At 39.5% G+C, this 20,719-nt stretch overlaps 1 protein-coding gene across 1 annotated transcript in view; it reads left to right on the forward strand.

Annotated features, from left to right (window-relative positions):
- The window catches only part of RBFOX1 (RNA binding fox-1 homolog 1), a 2,532,432-nt gene that overhangs the window by 1,443,802 nt on the left and 1,067,911 nt on the right, over nucleotides 1-20,719 (forward strand).

The raw sequence follows: 20,719 nt of genomic DNA on the forward strand, positions 1-20,719 counted from the left end.
CTGGCTTCTTCCTGGGACATGCCTTTTTCCAGCCCTTGGAAGAAAGTTGCACCACAGATGCAGCTTGTGTTCACCCCTGTACTGAGGGGAGATGTTAGCCAGGTGGGTCATCTGTCCAGAACTCACATCTTCACATCAATAGCTTATAGACCAAGAAACAGTCCTCTTCCATAGGTGGACAGAAAGTGTTCATGAATCAGTCAGTATCTCTCTGTCTGTCTGTCTGTCTGTCTGTCTGACTGACTGTCTATCTTTCTCTCTATCTATCTGTCTGTCTGTCTATCTATCTATCTATCTATCTATCTATCTATCTATCTATCTGTCTGTCTATCTATGTATCTGAGACAAAGTGTCACTCTGTTGCCCAGGCTGGAGTCCAATGGCGGTGATCTTGATTCAATGCAACCTCCAACTCTCAGATTCAAGTGATTCTCATGCCTCAGCCTCCCAAGTAGCTGGTACTACAGGCGTGCACCACCATACCCAGCTAAGTTCTGCATTTCCTTTTAGTAGAGGTGGAGTGTCACCGTGTTGGGGAGGCTGATCTTGAACGCCTGGCCTCAAGTGATCCACCCACCATGGCCTCCCAAAGTACTGAGATTACAGGCATGAGCCACCACTCCTGGCCCCATGTTCTTGAGTCTTTAAATCAATAGCCTGTTTAACTTCACTAAAGGAATTCATGCAATCACTTGTTTTCCAGCCAATTACTGATCACTATAATTAGGCACCTGTATTAGTGACTGCAGTCCAGGCTCTGGCCAGGCACTGTGGCTATTGCCTGTAATCCCTATGCTTTGGGAGGCTGAGGTGGGAAGATCACTTGTATTCAGGAGTTTGAGACTAGCATGGGCAACACAGAAAGACCTGTCTCTATTAAAAAATAAAAATAAATTAGCCCAGAATGGTGGTGCATGATTATAGTCCCAGCAACTAAGGAGGTTGAGGTGAGAGGATGACTTGAGGCCAGAGGTCGAGGCTACCATGAGCAGTGACCAGACTCCTCTCCAGCGTGGACAATGTAAGACCCCACATAAAAGAAACCCAGGCTCTATGTAAACTGATGTATTTCTTATTGAATAAACCTGCATGCGCATGCAAACACACACACACACACAGAGAATATATCTATATTCTGCTATACCAATTATTGTGAGTAATTCATGGAGGCTCAACAGGGGTAGAAAAGTCAATCAATACTAAAGTTGCCTTCTGCTGTATGTTCATTCACTCTTCTATTAAAAAAAATTTGTTACTACTTTAAGAAAATGATTAGTGCAACTGGAAAGCAAATTGTCTGAGTCCCTGAGATCATCCACTTCTGAGTCAAACAAATAAGGTTCATGTCCCACAGCCAACAACTGTTGGCTCTGTGACCTAGGGCAAAAAACAAACCTCTGTGAGTATGTTGACCCTAAAATAGGGATGATCACGGTGGCTGCTCCTGGGATTAGTGAAGTTAGATATATATTTAATAGATAATAATGCTTACATAATACTATATCCATTTAATAGAATACATAATATATACTAATATGCAATACATTTTTTAATTTATATGATATATAAAAGTATATATCATAATTAAGATATTCAAATATATATTAATTTATGTAATGTATAATTAATGTATTATAAAGATGAAAGTATATCTGTATTATATATAATAAAAATATATGTATATACATATATGTACATATGTAATACAGAGATAAACATTTGTATTACATATGTCATACAAAAATATACATATATTTGTATTACATATTATACCTTTAATTTAAAATATATATTATATTAAATGCTTAAATACACATGTATATATTTTAATTAATATAATATATAATATACTTTGATAATTTAGCTTATAGTTATTACATATATATTATACATATGTTTTAATTTATGTCTAATATATGTAATATATTTTATAATACTTTAAATTATGTTACATAAATTACATATGTATATTTTAATACTTTATGTTATGTATATTTTAATTTGTATATCATATATAATATAAAGTATTATATATAAGTATACATTGTGTATTACATTAAATGGATATGAGTATTATGTATTTTACAAAAGTTTTATTAGTATCTATTATATAAATTAAAATGTATATTTTAAAAGTTTTATTTATATATAAAATATATTTTTTGATTATCAATATAAAAGTTTATGTATATATTTTATATTATATATATAATTTATATATAACACTTTCAATTCATACATTTACATATTTATCACTAAATGATTTTTTGGAACATTAGTTTTTATTGTTACCCTTGCCTTCGAGGTGCTGATAACCTCATGAGAACGTCAGTATTGTATAAAATGCCCTGTAAATAGAAGCACAAGTGAAATCACCCCCACAGTAGCCCTGTGTCCTTATTCACACAGGTGCCACAAGAAACAGTCAACTCTGGATCGGGAGGTCAGGGAAGAAGTGACTACAGCTTTGGTAAACAGATAATTGGGCGAACAGAGAGGAAGTGATCCAGGAGGAGGAGACAGTGAGCCAGGTTTCTGGAATATAAAGAGGCATATCAATAAAAAGTTTGTCCCGGAGCATAGAGTCTGGGAGGAACATACTAGAATATGAGTCTAGGAAGGTAGATGGCATGGGGGCAAAAATAATTTCAAGAAATCCAATGAGTCTCATGCTTTTGTTAATTCAAAATTATTTTTGGAAAATTAATGGTGCCTAAGGGAGATCAATTTATTTATTTATTTTTTACCCGACATAAACTATTTTGATGCAGTTGACCAGTCAGTCTCAGGGTTTAGGTCACTATCAGATTCACCTGAATAAATACAGCCTGAATATTCCTTACTCAAAATGCTTGAGACCAGAAGCGTTCTGGATTCAGATTTTTTTCTGACACATACCTAATGAGATCTCTTGGGGATGGGACGCCAGTTGAGACACATCATTGCCTTATGCTTTATATGCACATCATACACATAGCCTGATGTAATTTTATAAGTGTTTAATAATTTATGCATGAGACAGAGTTTTGAATGCATTTTGGACATTCAAATCCATCACATGGAGGTCAAGTATTGAATTTTCGTCTTGTGATGTCATCTCAGCGCTCAGTTTTGGATTTGGGGGCATTTGGATTTTAGATTTGAAGTGCTCATCCTTTAACAACAATATGAAAAAGTTATTAAACCTGTAATATAGCAGATATCAAAAGATTTCTGTTATATTTGGTTTAAGTTGTTTTTGAGAAATAAAACTTGTATTTTTTGTGTATGTGAGTTTTTGAACTATGTAAACATTGTGACATGCCTCAACTGAGCTAATTCACATATGCCTTTCTATTCAATTTGATCATCTGAATCTCACAAATCTGAAAGTCATAAAATAAGCCCATATATATATGCGCATCGTAATATATATATAAATGCACATCCAAATATATATATATATGCACATCCTAATATATATATACATATTCACATTAGAAAGAGAGAGTCTAGGAGGAAATATATATATATTTATATATATAATATATGTAAATATAAAATATATTTTATATATAATACATAAAAATATATATTTATATATAATATATAAAATATATATTAAATATATAATATATATTAAATACATTTAAATGTATATTTAATATATTATATATATAAAACATATATATTCTATATATATTAGGACGTGCATTTAATTTTAAAAGCTTTAAACTCTAAAGTACTCCCCTGATAACTGGTTGTGAATTGGGAGCCAGATTATATGCAGTGGTGGCAGAAAGTACAGCTGACCATGAGTACAGGGTCTAGAAGAATATTGCAGTACATCTCCATCTCTTCCAGAGCACAAGCTGGAGTTATTTAGCAGGAGAGCAAGACATTCCATGATCTCCGAATCTTGGAGGTCTTTTCTGTACGAGGTTACAATACTGAAACTAATCATCCGTGTTTTTAGAAGTGGAGACAGTGAATTACATTTTACAGAGATTTTACCCAAAATGGTTAAAATGACAGAGTTTCTGTGCTTAAACAGATTAGCCTTTATAATTTGCAGTAGCCCACATTTAGTTTCTTACGTCATTCCTGCAATGACATGTATGACTGAAGTATCTAAGATGTCCTTGGGGTACACTAAACTTCTAACACTCTCTCCTAACAAAATATGTATGTCCTGTGAATTATGCAGGTCTGCCAATGCAAAAGAGAAAGTAATCAAGACTTTAATGATATTATTTTTAATTGTCTTCTTGCGTATAAAAATGAAATGACAGGTTCTCAAAGGAAACTTGGCATTTGGGAAAGAGGGTGAAAAAAAACAGAGAAATGTAATTATCCCAAACTATTTTAAGGTACATTTTTTCTATGCTCATGTAAGAATTAAAATGAGTGTTTTAAAGAGTAAGCTACTGGTAAATCGTATGGCAAAAGAACATACACGTTCGATTTTTCCTTTTTATTTCAATTTTCTGAAAAAACTTCATTATTTTTCAGGTGATTTTTAAAATTCATCCTTAGAGATTGGAAGTTCAAGGGCCATGCATTGAGACTTATACATTTATTATAGTAAAAATATGTTTCTGACATATAAACTTTTACTTCCGTGTTGTCAAGCTTAGAAATATTTTAGTGGAAGTAAAACCAAGAAAATGGCTATATGTTTTCTGATGAAAGAAGGTGAGCACACATACATTGAACAACTTTTTTTTTTTTCACACCAATTCATGTGATGTTTAGCCCTTCAGTGCCCAATGTTACACATTTAATGTTGTCTTACTAAGAACACTCATTCCAGAGTATGAAAAATTGAGAGGAAAAGCAAAAGAGACTTCTCTTGGCTCTTCTAATTCCATGCTGGTTTGATTGGTGCAGGAGTTGGGGTGACCGCCACCATTTTGGTCTTGTCAGTTACTATAGACAATAAAGGTTGCATTCCTGAAGTAAAGAGTTGGTTCCTTAATCTTCCAGAAAGAGCCACTGTTCATTTTCTACCAGAAGGCAAAATGCCAAGGTTACAGGGACAGAAAATACTCCTTCCCAAGAAACTGACAAGATGGCTAGAGCCCAAGTGAATCCTTTAAGTATCAATTTCCAAGGAGAGATGTGTCCTTACCCAGCCACCCACAAAGCTTAGCCATTGTCCCGGCCAGAGCAGCAGCCATTTCTTAGAAACCGGCAGCTCATTCCTGGATACTCAGTAGGATGCATAAGAGGGATACATTTTTTTCAAATCATGTGCGCTAAGCTGTGTTGACCTTCAGCTGTGCTGCACCTTCTTTAATTGACAGAAATGTTGGACTGCCCATTGGATGTCTTTGTGGACCATCTGATTCCTAGGAGGAAATGAAATGCTCAGTTAAAGGGTTTTTTTGAGTTCTTACAGTGTTAGGATCTTTATGGGAGTGGTTTAGTAGGTGTTGAGACAGACCTTCCATGAGCTTCCATTCCCAGGAAAACTTGTCCTGTTAGAAATTGCATCTTTTGTTTCCAGCAGGGGTCTATTTGATTGACTGAAATAGTAATGACCTGGAGAAATTAAGACAGTTTTTTGAAACATCTTATATTGAGAAAGAAGAACAGTAACTATGATACAATTATATAAGGTGCACATAATACATAGACATAAGAAAATTTAAAGGTTACAGCTATGACAGGTGTTTTGACCCTTAGCTATGTGCCAGTACTTTATCTCACTTAATACCAACACCCAGAGGATGATACCAGAGCTTTTAGCCCCATTTTCTGAAACATGAAAACTGAGAAGCAGTTAAGTTGCTTTGCAAAGCCATGTAACTGTTAAGTGATAAAGTCAGGACCTTAAACAGGGTAGCCTGGTTTCTTTCTTATGTATTTTGATTCACACCTAGAGGCGAAATTCAAATGCAGCTTATTCAATTTCCTCTCAGGTGTCATGGTGAATTATTTTATTATCTTACTGTTTCAGATATGTGTTATGCCACATTTCCTCAAGAAGTTGATATGCTATTAAGAACTAGGCTATATTTTTAATTTTTTGTTAATTTAAATTTTTTTATGGAGGCTGGGTGCAATGGCTCACGTCTGTAATCCCAGCACTTTGGGAGGACAAGGAGGGTGGATTACTTGAGGTGAAGAGTTCAAGATCAACCTGGCCAACGTGGTGAAACCCTATTTCTACTAAAAATAGAAAAAAATTAGCTGGGCATGGTGGCAGATGCCTGTAACCCTAGCTACTTGGGATGCTGAGACGTGAGAATCTCTTGGACCCGGGGGCAGGGAGGGCGGAGGTTGCAGTGAGCTGAGATGGCACCACTGCACTCCAGCCTGGATGATACAGCCAGACTTGGTCTCAAAAAATAAAAATTTTTATAGAGACAATGTGGGAAGTAGCTACATTTGGGGTATATCAGATACGGAAAACACTGAGCAAATACTTGTGACCCTCTAGAAAGGAATAAAAAAAAAAAAAAAAGAAACTCCTTCTGAAAGATACAAGTTCCAGTGCCAGTTTTTCTTTCAGCTGGCCTTGAACCAGGGTGTGTTCTCCGGGCATCTCTAGCCCCTGTCATGCGGTAGCCCTCTCTCGGGGTTAAGGCCAGGACCACAACAAGCAACCTGAACAGCACAGCAGCCACAGAAACTCAAGGTAGGCTATGCACATGAAAATAGTGACCATGGAAGGCCTCGTTTCTCTTTGGAAGGGAGCTAATAGACTACTAAGTTGCTGGCTGACTGGATGGGCGTAAACTCACCTTTCTGCATCCCACCTTCCTGCTCTTCAGTTCAGCTGCTTAAATGGAGTGCACTAAACCTCAATTTGATAATTGCGTCTTCAAAACCTTTAATGAAGGTGCCTACCAAAGTGTAAATAATTACCCAGTAATCTTGTATTTGCAAACTGCATCCTGGCTGTTTACGCTTCATCGCGGTTCAAATCAGAGGTTCAGGGCTCCCCCAACCCTCACGTTCTTGTTGACGTCAGAGGAATTTCGAGGACTGAGATGCCAGCATCTTACCGCAGTTCTCCAACCAAGGCGTTCACCTTCACTCCCTCCCAGCACGGACCTCTGTCATTTTCTTGTGCTATTTATAAATCCAGGGGAGTGCTGCTGTTTTGTTTTGGCGCTGGTGATGCAGACACTTACCCTCTTCAGAAGTTTTGCCCTGAGGTTGGGCACAGTGGCTAACACCTATAATCCCAGCACTTTGGGAGGTTGAGGCAGGCGCCCAGGAGTTCAAGACTAGGCTGGGCAACAGGGTGAAATCCCGTCTCTACTAAAAATACAAAAATTACCTGGGCATGATGGCAGGTACCTGTAATCCCAGCTACTCAGGAGGCTGAGGTGGGAGAATCACTTGATTCCAGGAGGCAGAGGTTACAGTGAGCGGAGATCGCGTCTCTGTACTCCTGCCCGGGAGACAGAGCAGAACTCTGTCTCAAAAACAACAGCAATAACCACAACAAAGGTTCTGCCCTGACACTTTCAGAGGTGGCCTTGTTTCTCTCAAAGTCGCTCCCTCCTCGCTAGCCTATTTCCTTCTTTAGATAACACCCACTTTAGCTCACCTGAGGCATATACCACTGAGCCCTTTAGGGCTTCTTCCAGCTTCTGCTCTCTTTATTGTTTTGACTGTGTTGCTTAATTATGCACAGGAATAATGAAATCAATGAAAGTGCCAGGGATCATCCAGGAGGCTAAACCCCAAAATAGAAAAAGAAAATACTTAAACAGTTTGCATGGTGTCTGAGAGACAGCTGTGGAGAGGGCATGTTTTACGTGCTGGGGTCTATGAGAAATGAAAGGAGAAGCCAAGCCACTTGACTGACACACGGGGTTTCACCGTGTCGGCCAGGATGGTCTCGGTCTGTTGACCATGGGATCTCTAGATCGCTACTTAGCTGGACTTTGAGATACGGAAGCCTCTTGTCCTCTGATAATCACACTCCAGAAAAGTAAGATGAAGAAAACAAAATAACTCACAGGTGGGAGGGATGCCAAAGAAAAGTAGGGGACTCAAATAAGTCACCATGAATAACGCAGGTTTCCTGGGCTAGTGTTTTCTCTTCGGTGCTGTGTTTTTCAGCGCACCAACTTGTTGAGAGTTTGCAGCTGTCATCTCCTTGAGAAGTAGTATTCTCAAAAGCTGAGCGAAAATTATTCACCTCATGTAAAAACAAGTGCGATTTACATCTAATATGGGTAATTACTTTTACAGTTAATTAAAAGCGCTCTCATTAAACTCCCGCTGTGATGCCAATGCATAGCTCTTATTTGCAAACAGACCCTTGGTTTGAGCTCACCTGGTGACACTAGACTCCTACCTGAAACGGGGATGCCTTTCTTGGTACTACATTTAATGACGCTGAGCCGTCAACCCTCCAGTTACCTAGTGTTTCCCCCAACACCAGCTGTGCTTGTCTACATGGCTGAATTTTTTCCTTCCTTCCTTTTTTTTTTTTTTTTTTTTTTTTGAGTTGGAGTCTCGCTCTGTTGCCCAGGCTCTAGCGCAGTGGCATGATCTGGACTATCTGCAACCTCTGCCTCCCAGGTTCAAGTGATTCCCCTGCCTCAGCCTCCCGAGTAGCTGGAACTACAGGTGTGTGCCACCACCTCCAGCTAATTTTTTGTATTTTTTGGTAGAGTTGAGGTTTCACCATGTTGACCAGGATGGTCTCAATCTGTTGACCTAGTGATCCGTGCGTAGCTGGATTTTGAGATAGGAAAGAGTGTTGTCCTCTGATAACCACACTCTAAAAAAAAAGTAAGATGAAGAAAACAAAATAAGTCACAGGAAGTAGGGGTGCCAAAGAAAGGTAGGGGACTCAAAGATGTCTAGATGAACAACCTGCTATTTTTTACTTGAATAATAGTTTGGTTGGGGGTGGTTTTGTAGTTGTTCTGGCTTTACAGCTTTTTCCTGCCTAAGAAAATATTTACTGTCAAAAGAAATATCCCCTAAGCCCCCTGAAAATTCTGCCAAATGTTTACAAAGTCAGCAGCTCTGCCTTGCAACCTACCCAACTTCGGTAAACTTTATTCTCTTGGTTGAATTAATTTGTGTTGAGATTTTACTTAGTTTATATGCATTGTTTGCTGTTTGTATGATCTCAGGTGAAGTAGCTCTTACCTCAGTCATCTTCATATTTAGGTTGAAACCTTAGACTTTTCAGAATATTCTTTGCCTTGAAACAGCTGTCTGCCACACCAAACCTTCTTAAACACATATTAATAAAATGTTTCCTCAAATGATCACATTCCTAGTAAGTAGTTAGGGCTTAGTAATTAAAACATACAGTCATTTGAGACTTAAATTTTGACAGCACAGAAAGACTGAGAAAATTTAACAAAGTTTATGGACCCGATGAATTAGATCCTCTTACACAGGGCTCTGTGCTTTTGGTATTTTTTGCAAAGTTATTTGCTCCCATCTGCTGGCCATATGGAATATTGCAGGTGCTGAGCAAATTTGTGAAAGGAAGAGTTAGCAACTGAATGAAATGTATCCCTGCAAACATTTTATACTATTCTGCGTGTATTCAAGTGACCTTCTTTGAATCTTGTTTTTTTGTGGGAGGTTAAGTGAACATAGACGTTGAGGAATTCTGCTGAAAGGCAAGTATGATTTCAAATTTTTACCAACTTTGGTTGTAAGACAACAGGGTTACCCCTTTTTGAAAGAGGGAACACACTCATTATCTTTAAGACGGCAATTAACTTTAGAACATTGGTTTAAATATTCAAATTCAAGCACAGTCTACTGAATAGGAGGAAGTATAAAATAGATAGCTGGTAGACCAGACAGATTTTAACGTCCCTTATGTCATTAACTCTCAAAGTGGTGTGAAGCCAATTCCCTACACTCTGAAACTCACATTTTTCACCTGTAAAATGGAAACATCAGGCCAAAGGATCCCTAAGGCTTAAACTTACTCTAAAAATCTGAGTCTTTGTGAAGGTTAAAAAAAATAATAGTAAGGCTGAGCGTGGTGGCTTATGCCTATAATCCCAGCACTTTGGGAGGCCAAGGCAGGTGGATCACCTGAGGTCAGGAGTTCGAGACCATCCTGACCATCATGGGGAAACCCCATCTGTACTAAACATACAAAAATTAGCCAGACATGGCAGCATGCACCTGTAATCCCAGCTACCAGGTAGGCTGAGACAGGAGAATAGCTTGAACCCAGGAAGCAGAGGTTGCAATGAGCCAAGATCATGCCACTGCACTGCAGCCTGGGCAACAGAGTGAGACTCCATCTCAAATAATAATAGTAGAGGTGGCAGAAAATCACCAGTAAGTCTTAGCATCTAAGCTCACGTTCACTGACGTGTTTTAAATTAGAAGCAATTTTTTTTTTTTAATGATCACTGTTCTAACTGGTGTGTATATGTTCAGGGTCTAGGGGAGGGACAGCAGGGGATGGGGAGGTTGGGGAGGGATGACATGGGGAGAAATGTCAGATACAGGTAACGGGGGGATAGAGGCAGCAAACCACCTGGACATGTATGTACCTATGCAACAATCCTGCATGATCTGCCCATGTACTCCAGAACCTAAAGCACAATAACGAAATAAAAAATAAATAAATGAGAAGCAATTGTTATTTTCAGAGCAATAGGGAATGTAAGCATCCAAACTATCAGAAAGCTTACCTTTGCAAAGGAAACTGTAATACTGAGTCAGGTTTTAAAATGCACTTTGAATTCTTTTTGGGGTGTGATGTCGCACTGGGGCTTGTCTTCGTGTTATAATCTATTCTGCCATAACGTTTATTTTCTGTTTAAAAAGGAAGAGCAAAACCATCTTCCTCAGTAGTCATCATTTCCTTAGTTAATCATAAGCCTATTTGGGTTTGTCAGATGAACCTTTGGCTCTGTCTCCCCACGCTCCTGAGAGGCGACTTAAGCTCTCCAGTATTTCCTATAAAAAGCTCTCTGGGAGTTTGTATTTGAGTCCAGGAGAACAACGCTTTGCCCAGAATATATGATCCTTACTTAGCTTCTCATGTCAAATATAAGCACCCTGGTGTTTTCTTTCCTTTGCTCTTCCAGAATGGATGACTGCAATCAATTTAGAGGTTTTCAGGGGCTGCATTGTGGAAACACCTGGGCCCCTGAGCATAGCAGCCAATGATTCCCCTGGGATTTTTTCTAAAGGAGTTTTTCTTGTCTCCGAGAGCTTAGACTAACTGGAGGTGGTCTGTGGACCACAGTTAGGTTTTTTCAGTGTTAAGCAGCTAAGTGTCATGCAAGAGAGATCGGCACAAGGAGCTCGTTGATCCTCTGCATTTATTTTCTGTGACTTCTGTAGCAAATCGCCACAATCTAGGTGGTTTAACACAACCCAGATATATTGTCTGACATCTCTGGAGGCTATGGGTGCAAGTTCAAGGTGTGAGCAGGGCGGCTCTGGGGAGAGTTCTTCCTTGCCTCTGTCAGTGTCTGGTAGCTGGGTGTCCCATGGTTTATAGCAACATCTCTCTAATCCCTGCCTGACTTGACATGGTTTCTTTTCTCTTCTGTCTCTTAAAAGGGTCCTTTTTATTGGATTTATAACCTATCCAAATAATACAGGATTTTCTCTTTCCGAGATCCTTAATTACGTCTGCAAACATTCCATTTCCAAACAAGGTCACGTTGGCAGGCACTAGGGATTAGTCGGCTTGAGCATATCTCTTGGGGGACTACTGTTGAATCTGGTACTGACTGCTCCCTTCTAAATACTCTGAGGTCTTCGGAGGCTCATGGGTCAGTGTTCCTCTCTGCCTGTTGTCAGGAACCTTTAACTGCTGGATCCTTCAGAGCTGGGAATGCTGCTGGTACAGGATCCAGGATGCTGGCGTCCCAGCATTGTGGCCATGAATAACCCTGACATACAAAAATTATCAAAAACAACCAACACACCAAGTGTAGAAGAAAAGTCGTCTCTCTCGGGAGAGAGAACTGCTTCTGAAAAGAATGGACACACGAGTGCTTTGGTGTCTAAAAGCTCGAATAACTGAGAGACCTTGGAAGAGAAAACTTTAAAAATAGAAATGTTTTTAAGTTCTCAATGCTTCACTCAGAACCAGGTTTCACAAAGCCTCTTGAAAGATGTCATCAAGGAGAGATGACTTTTATTGATAGCTTGCCATATGCTGAGACCCTGGCATGTACTGGATACACCTGGCAACAAATGAGGCAAATGGTGATTGTTATTATCCTGCTCTTACCGCAGGGGAAACTGAGGCTAGGCAATGTCAGGCTCCTTGTGCAGGGTTCCAAAACTGTGTGGTTGCGTCCAGCAGGATAAACCCTAGCAGTGAGACTCCGTTGTCTGCACACAACCCCATCTGTCTCCGGCAACTGAGCCTCCACTGTTCAGGGGGGTTTCCCGTCTACAAAAAGTAGAACGGCTGGCTTCTGTCGGGAAATTGATTGCTTGGTGATGAGTACACGGCTCGAAATTCATACTTAGCACTAAAGTAGTTGAGCTGTTTTCCAAGCGAAGTCATCGAGTGGGGCTGAAGTACTTACTTGACGACTCTGGTTCAGAAAAGGTCAGGTCGGAACCCATCCAGAGACACCAGCTCTAGGCAGAGCGATCCGAACAATAATTTGTTCCTGCCAAAGTGACATTTTTCCAATTTGAGTGCAGCATTGTTCAGAAGCAAATGCAGTCCCCTGGGGCGCCTCCTGCATAGATCTGCAGAGGATGAGAAACCAAGAGTATCATCTAAATAAAAAAATCCAGCATGGGTTTAGTAAATTAATCCTGACAAGAATAAATTGAATAATCTTAGGGAAATGGCAAGAACTCTGATTCTGCCAGATGGCTTTTTTCTGTTGCTTGCATGGGTCCTCAGTGGCCGATTAAGAACAGAGATCTGCCTTTGGTTTATTTATTTTGTTAGTTTGTTGATTAACACCTACCATTTCTGTGTGGGTAAATCTAAATCGGATATGGACTCTTCCTGGCAAAACTAACATATTTTCGATCAAGGAGAGAAAGGAAATGCTTATTTCACCTGGTCAGAATGGGCAAAAGCACACAGAGAGCTGCTTTTTCTCACTTTGTTTCTCTATGGTATTTTCTAGGTTTAAAAGTAATCTATGATTTTCATCACTCTCATATTGAGTTAATCTCTAGTTTCTATTTAGGTTTCTTAGCAGACAAATTCAAGGAGAGTTTTTAACAAGAGAGAGGGGTATTTTTCCTGACTCATTGTACAAAGTCAATCAGAGACCTCAGCCATTCAATTAGGAGAGAGGGTGTGAAAAAGAAGATACCACATGTAGACATGATTCTACCTCCTAGGACTGGGCCTTACAAGTCATCCGGGAACCTTGTCTTAGTCAGCCTGGACTGCTCTAACAAATGACCATAGACTAGACCCAGTTACTTTCTCATAGGTCTGGTGGCTGGATGTTCAAGATCAAAGTGCTGGCAGGGTCATGTTTTGCTGAGGGCCCTCTTCCTGACTGGAAGACACTCACCTTCTCACTGGGTCCTTGTATAGGCATTCCTGGGCTTGTGCCAGCAGAGAGAGAAAGAAAGAATGAATGAATGAATGAATGAATGAATGAATTAGCTCTCTGCTGACTCCTCATAAGAAGATACTAATTTCTTTTCTTTCTTTATTTTATTTTTATTTTTATTTTTATTTTGAGATGCGGTCTTGCTCTGCTGCCAAGGCTTGAATGCCGTGACGTGATCTCGGCTCCCTGCTCCCTCTGCCTCCTGGGTTCAAATGATTCTCCTGCCTCAGCCTTCTGAGTGGCTAAAATTATAGGTGTCCACCACCATAGTTGGTTCATTTTTTGTATTATATTGAAATCCAGTGGGGTTTCACCATGTTGGCTAGGCTGCTCCTGACCTCAATTGATCTACCTGTCTCAGCCTCCCAAAGTGAAGGGATTACAGGTGTGAGCCACCATGCCCAGCCAAGGACACTAATTCTTATGACTTCATTTAACTTTAGTTACTTCCTTAGAGGCTCCATCTCCAAATACAGCTACACGGAGGGTTAGAACTAATGGCATATGAATTTTTGGGGCTGGAGGACACACACATACCACTTTAAAATGTGGATTCTGATTTGATGTCTGTGGGGTGAGGTGTGAAGTGTTGGCATTTGTTTTTAAAAGATGAGATTTTTCTCTGTAGCCAGGCTGGAGTGCAGTGGCACAATCCGAGCTGACTGCAGCCTTGACTTCTGCGAATGAGTAATCCCCTTCTCTTTGAGACAATCTTGCTCTGTCGCCCAGGCTGGAGTGCAGTGGTGCAATTTCAGCCTACTGCAACATCAGCCTACCGGGTTCAAGTGATTCTCGTGCCTCAGCCTCTCGAGTAGCTGGTATTACAGATGCCCACTACCATACCCAGCTAATTGTTGTATTTTTAATAGAGACAGGGTTTCACCCTGGTGTCCAGACCAATCTCAAACTCCTGGCCTCAAGATCCACCCACCTTGGCCTCCCACAGTGTTGGGATTACAGGCGTGAGCCATTTCATCCGGCCTCAAGTGGTCCTTCTATTTCAGCTTCCCAAGTAGCTGGGATCACAGGCACTCACCACCCCACCCAGTTATTTTTTTTCTTTATTATTATTTTTTTGTAGAGACAGCATCTCCCTAAGTTATCCAGGCTGGTCTTGATCTGCCGGACTCAAGTAACCCTCTAAACTTGGCCTCTCAAAGCGCTGGGATTACATGCATGGTGCATTTTAGTCAGCTCCCACGGTCATCGTTATTTGCTGGGGTGCAGACTCCACATTGAGTAGCAAGTTCGTGACACTCCCTCTATGCACAGATGAGGTGAACTTGCTGAAGACTTCATGGTCATTAAACAGTGGCACCCTGCTTTTAGGCACAAGAGTCTCATGCCAGGAATAGAGTTACCCACAACCCTGTCCTGCCACCCTTCAGCCTGCATTCCACAGCCTCATGTAGCACACATGGAAGGCTTAATAGCACACGTCGATGGGCCCTCACTCTTTGAATTTTGGATTCAGTAAGTCAGGACTCTTCGCTGCAAACCTAACATTTTTCACTTAAGGAGAGAAAGGAGATAAATCTGTCATCTGGTCAGAACAGGCAGAAGCAGAAAGCTGCTTTTTCTCACCTCGTTTCTCAGGGTCATTTTCCATGGAAAATAAAGCCTGATAATGTGAATTTTTTTCCTTACTTATTTGTTTAAACTGACAAAAGGTATGTGCATTTATCATGTACAACATGCCGTTTGGAATATGTGTACATTGTGGAATGGCCATGTAGAGCTAATATCATATACATTACCTCACATCATCTTTTGTGTGTGTGTGTGTGTGATTAGAACACATAAAATATTTCTTTTTTCTTTTTTTTTGAGACAAAGTCTCGAACTGTTGCCAACGCTGGGGTGCAGTGGCTTGATCTCAGATCACTGCAACCTCCAACTCCCGGCTTCAAGTGATTCTTCTGCCTCAGTCTCCTGAGTAACTGGGATTATAGGCACGTGCCACCACGCCTGCCTAATTTTTGTTTTTATTTTTCTTTATAGTAGAGACGGGGTTTCACCTTGTTGGTCAGGATGGTCTCGATCTCATGACTTTGTGATCTGCCCACCTCAGCCTCTCAAAGTGCTGGGATTACAGGCATCAGCCACCACATCCAGCCATAAAATCCTAGCAATTTTCAAGATTACGACACGTTGTTGTTAACTGTAGTGACCACACTGTAATATTTGAACTTATTTCTCCTGTCTTATGAAATTGTATGTCTTTGGGCCCATGTCTCCCCAACAAACCCCCAGTAGGGAGGGTAGTTCCTGCCAGTCCCCGGTAACCACCATTGTACTTTTTAATGTATTTATTATATTTGCTTCATGCAGTGTTTGTCTTTCTGTAACCAGCTTATTTAGCTTAACATAATGTCCTCCAGATTCATCCATGTTGTCACCATGACAGGTTTTCCTTCTTTATGAAGGCTGAAAGGGTATTCCATTGTCTCTATACACCACATTTGCTTTATCTATTTATTCTTTGATTGATACTTAGTTTTTTGCTTTTTGTTTTATTTAAACAGTTTTTTGGGGGACAGATGGTGTTTAGTTACATGAATAAGTTCTTCAGTGGTGATTTCTGAGATTTTGGTGCACCTGTCACCCAAGCAGTGTACACTGTACCCAAAGTGCTGCCACCCCCTACCCTTTCCTCTGAGTTCTCAAAGTCCACTGTCCCATTTCTATGCCTTTAGCTCCTCACAGCTTAGCTCCCACTTGTGAATGAGAACATGCAATGTTCCATTTTCCACTCCTATTTCACTTAGAGTAATGGTCTCCAATTCCATGCAAGTTGCTGTGAATGTTTTTATTTCGTCCATTTTTATGGCTGAGTAGTATTTCATTATATAGGTATTGGGAAAGTATTCCGTTTTATATATATATATATATATATATAAAGCATTCTGTTATATATACATATACATAATGGAATACTATAATAATAGTGTTATCTGTTAATATATACTATATTATATATAGTATATAATACTGGAATATTATAATAATAGTATATATTAATATACATTATGTATAGTATATAATTATATATAATTTTTATATTATATATTTATAGAATAATACTATATTATGTATAGTTTAAAATACTATATAATATATATAGAATACTATATAATATATATAGTATGCTATATATATTTAGAATACTATATATAGAATACTATATTATATATATAGAATACTATATATAGAATACTATATTCTATATATAGTATAGTATTCTATATATAGTATTCTATATATTATATATTATGTAGTAGTCTATATATATTATATATAGTATTCTATATATATTATACATATTGTATTCCACTATATAGCATTCCACTATACAGTATAGTATTCTATGTGGTATTTTATATCTATTATATATATATAGTATTCCACTATCTATATAATATATACAGAATACCATATATATAAAATATATATAGAATACCATATAGAATATTATATATAGTATGAAATGCTATATAATATATATAGCATTCCATTGTATTGTATTCTATTGTATTCCATGGTATAATACTATGTACCATTATATAGTATTATCTATGGTATTCTATATATATAAAGTATTCCAATATGCCACACTGTCTTTATCCACTTGTTGATTGATGGGCATTTGGGCTGGTTCTATATTTTTGCGGTTGTGAATTGTGCTGCTATAAACATGTGGGATATTCAGTTTGATTCCATGTCTTGGCTATCGTGCACGATGCTGCAGTGAAGAAGCGGGTACAGAGATCTCTTTGACATATGCGTTTCATTTCTTTTGGGTAAATACCCAGCAGTGGGATTACTGGATCATAGCGTAGATTTAGTTTTAAGTTTTTGAGGAACCCTCATACCGTTTTCCATAATAGCTGTAAGAATATGCATTTTTAACAGCAGCTAATGCTACTGGTCAGAGAGCTCACTTTGAGAAGCACAGTTACTCCGCTTCTCCAGCTGTTTTTGCTGTGAATAACCCCTCCTCCCTATAGCATGGAAAAGAGCAAAACCTGTGGCCTAAATTACATTGTCTAACCAAACCACCTTGAGGAAAATACAGTTACCTGGAGGGAAGGAAAAGCGCCTGGTTAGGGACCACTTCTTTTCACAGACTTAAGCTCCCTCACTGTGTGATTCAGGGTGACTTGCTTGATGGCTAATCACAACTGTCATACCACAGAGTGACTAAGGAACACCCACCTTGTTTGATTGTTGGTAATTTAGAGGCAATAAGAAAAACACCCAGCACAGTTCCTGGCTCGGAAGAGATATTCGGTCTTTACTCACTATTCAGTCCCACTTTACTGATATGAAAACAGTCTGTTCTATATACAATAAAATACTTGCTATATGAATCTTCACCTTATGATATGGTCTCATTTCACTCCATTCTAGATTCAAAGGGACTTAGAATTTGCTGTGTTTACTAATAAATCACTGTGGTGATGGCTTCTCATATTAACCTTTCCTAATGATGCATCGACAGAGAAAACCCCACTACTTCTTGGTAAGAAAATAAACATTTCTATAGACTTAACCAAAACGGAGCCCCAATGTCTGCAGCCCTCTATGCCACCCTGCACATCCACACCCTCCCTGCCTACATGGAGAGCACGCCCAGGCTAGAGACCTTGGCGTGGCCCCTAACCACCATATTTCTCTCCCATGCTACATCCTGTCTGTGAAGACTTCCCATTGATTCCGTCTGGTCTCTGACTACTTCTCTTCCCCTCCCCTGACACACTGTTATCCAGACACCATCATCGCACACCTGGACTCCAGTAGGAGCTTCCAAACTGGTCTCCCTCCTTACCTTTGTAACCCCTCACTGCCTATTCTGTTAAAATAGAAGTCAGATCATGCTTGTCCTCGTTTCAGACTGCCTGAGTGAAATACACAAGTGAGTGCTGATGAGAATGTGGACAGATTGGAAACTTGCACACTTTTAGTGGAAATATAAAATGGTGCAGCTGCTATGGAAAACAGTTGGGTGGTTTCTCAAAAAATTAAACATTGAATTACCATAGGGTTTGGCAATCGCTTCTGGGCATACACGCAAAAGAATTAAAAGCAGGGACTTGAATAGACACTTATACACCCATGTTCATAGCAGGATCATTCACAATAGCCCAAAGGTGGAAACGGCCCAAATGTCCATCCACAGATGGCGCTTATGAATGGATAAACAAAATGTGGTCTGTCCATACAAGGAAATGTTATTCAGCCTTAATAAGAATGAAATTCTAACACATGCTACCACATGGATGAACCTTGAAGACATTATGCTAAGTGAAATAAACCAGACACAGAAGGACAAATTTTGTATGATTTCATTTATACAAGTGTTATGGCCTCAAATGTCTATCTGTAAAATTCATATACTGAAGTCCTAACCCCCAATGTGACTCTGTATGGAGATTCGGCCGTTAGAGAGGTAATTAAGGTTAAATGATGTCATAAGGGGAGGGTCTTACTCCTATAGGATTGGTGGCCTTTTAAGAAAAGAAAGATAGCCTGGCATGCGGTGGCTCACGCCTGTAATCCCAGCACTTAGGGAGGCTGAGGCGGGTGGATCACCTGAGGTCAGGAGTTTGAGACCAGCCTGGCCAACATAGTGAAACCTCATCTCTACTAAAAATACTAAAAATTACCTGTGTATAGTGTTGGGCACCTGTAATCCAGCTTGCAGAGAGGATGAGGCAGGAGAATTGCTTGAACCTGGGAGGCAGAGGTTGTGGTGAGCCGAGATCACACCATTGCCCTCCAGCCTGGGTAACAAGAGTAAAACTCCATCTTGGGAAAAAAAAAAAAAAAAAAAAAAAAAAAAAAAAAAAAACAGAAAGAAAAGAAGAGATATGTCATGTGTTTGTCTCCCTCTTGCTCTCTGAGAAGGTGTGAGGCACAATGAGAAGGAGGCATCTACAAACCGAGAAGAGAGGCCTCTCCAGGAACCCTGACAGAGCCTTGACCTTGAAATTCCAGCCCTCAGAATTCTGAGAAAGTGATTTTAGTTGTTGAAGCCACCTACCCTGAAATGTTTTTTATGGCATTCCTACCAGACTTATACAATAAGGAGTCTAGAGTAGAGAAATCCATGGAGACAGAAAGCAGAAGGTGGTTTTCAAGGGCTCTGGGAGGGGAAAGTGAGGAGTTTTTGTTTAACGGGTAGAGGTGGAAAAATGAAAAAATTCTGGAAATGGAGGATGATGGTGGTTATCCAACAATGTGAATCGGTGATGCTACAGAACTGTGTACTTACAGTAGTAAAATTGTTAATGATATGTGTATTTTATTACAGTAAGAAAAACTATTTTCTCACTGCTCTCAAAATAAAAGTAAACATCTTCCTGTGATCCCATTCCCTTTTATTTTTCTCATATTTCCCTCTAGCCACAGCGGCTGTCTTCCTCTTGCTTCACTTGTGTCCAACACATTTCCCCTTTGGGGCTTTGAACTAGCTCTTTCTTTGCCTAGGATGTTCTTCCCTAGTGAGCTACTTGGCTCATCCCCCTAACTCCCTTCAAGCCTTTGCTTAGTTGCCACTTAAAAAAAAAAATCAACATCTTATTCCCCTACCGTCAGCATTTCACATCTCTTTCTCCTTGTCTTATTTTTCTTCATAGTACATATTCTTTTTGGAGTACCATCAACTGATATGTATTATTTAATGCTTATCTTGTATAGAAGAATGTAAGCATCACCAGGGTGGGCCTGCCATGTGTCTTGTATGTTGTTGAGTATTCCTTGCCTGGAGGAAGTTCTAGCAGCCAACAGATGCTAAAGAAATATCTTTTGTATGAATAAATTAATGCCACAATGGCTTGTGTGACTGTGTCTTCCATTCCGTCTAATTAGTGAGTTCCCTGAGGGTAGGAATTATGTTTGTTTCACCTTTTCATACCAGGACAACCAGAAAAAAATGCAGAAAAAAAGTAGGTGTGTGATAAATATGAATGAGTGGATGGGTGGAAGGGTAGATGGATAGGTGAATGAATGGATGGATGAAGGATGGATGGATGAATAGATGGATGGATGGGTGGGTAGAAGGATGAATGGAAGGTAGATAAAGGAAGGAAGGAAGGATATATAGATGAGTAGATAGGAGATGGATAGACAAATGGGTGGGTTGGTAGATGGATAGATGCGTGGATTGATGGGGGAAGGATGCAGGGTCGATAGATGATTTGATGGATAGGGATGGCTGGGTGGAT

The sequence above is a fragment of the Sapajus apella genome, unplaced genomic scaffold, assembly GCF_009761245.1.
Source record: "Sapajus apella isolate SASKATOON/1434 unplaced genomic scaffold, GSC_monkey_1.0 scaffold99, whole genome shotgun sequence".
Taxonomy (NCBI): domain Eukaryota; kingdom Metazoa; phylum Chordata; class Mammalia; order Primates; family Cebidae; genus Sapajus; species Sapajus apella.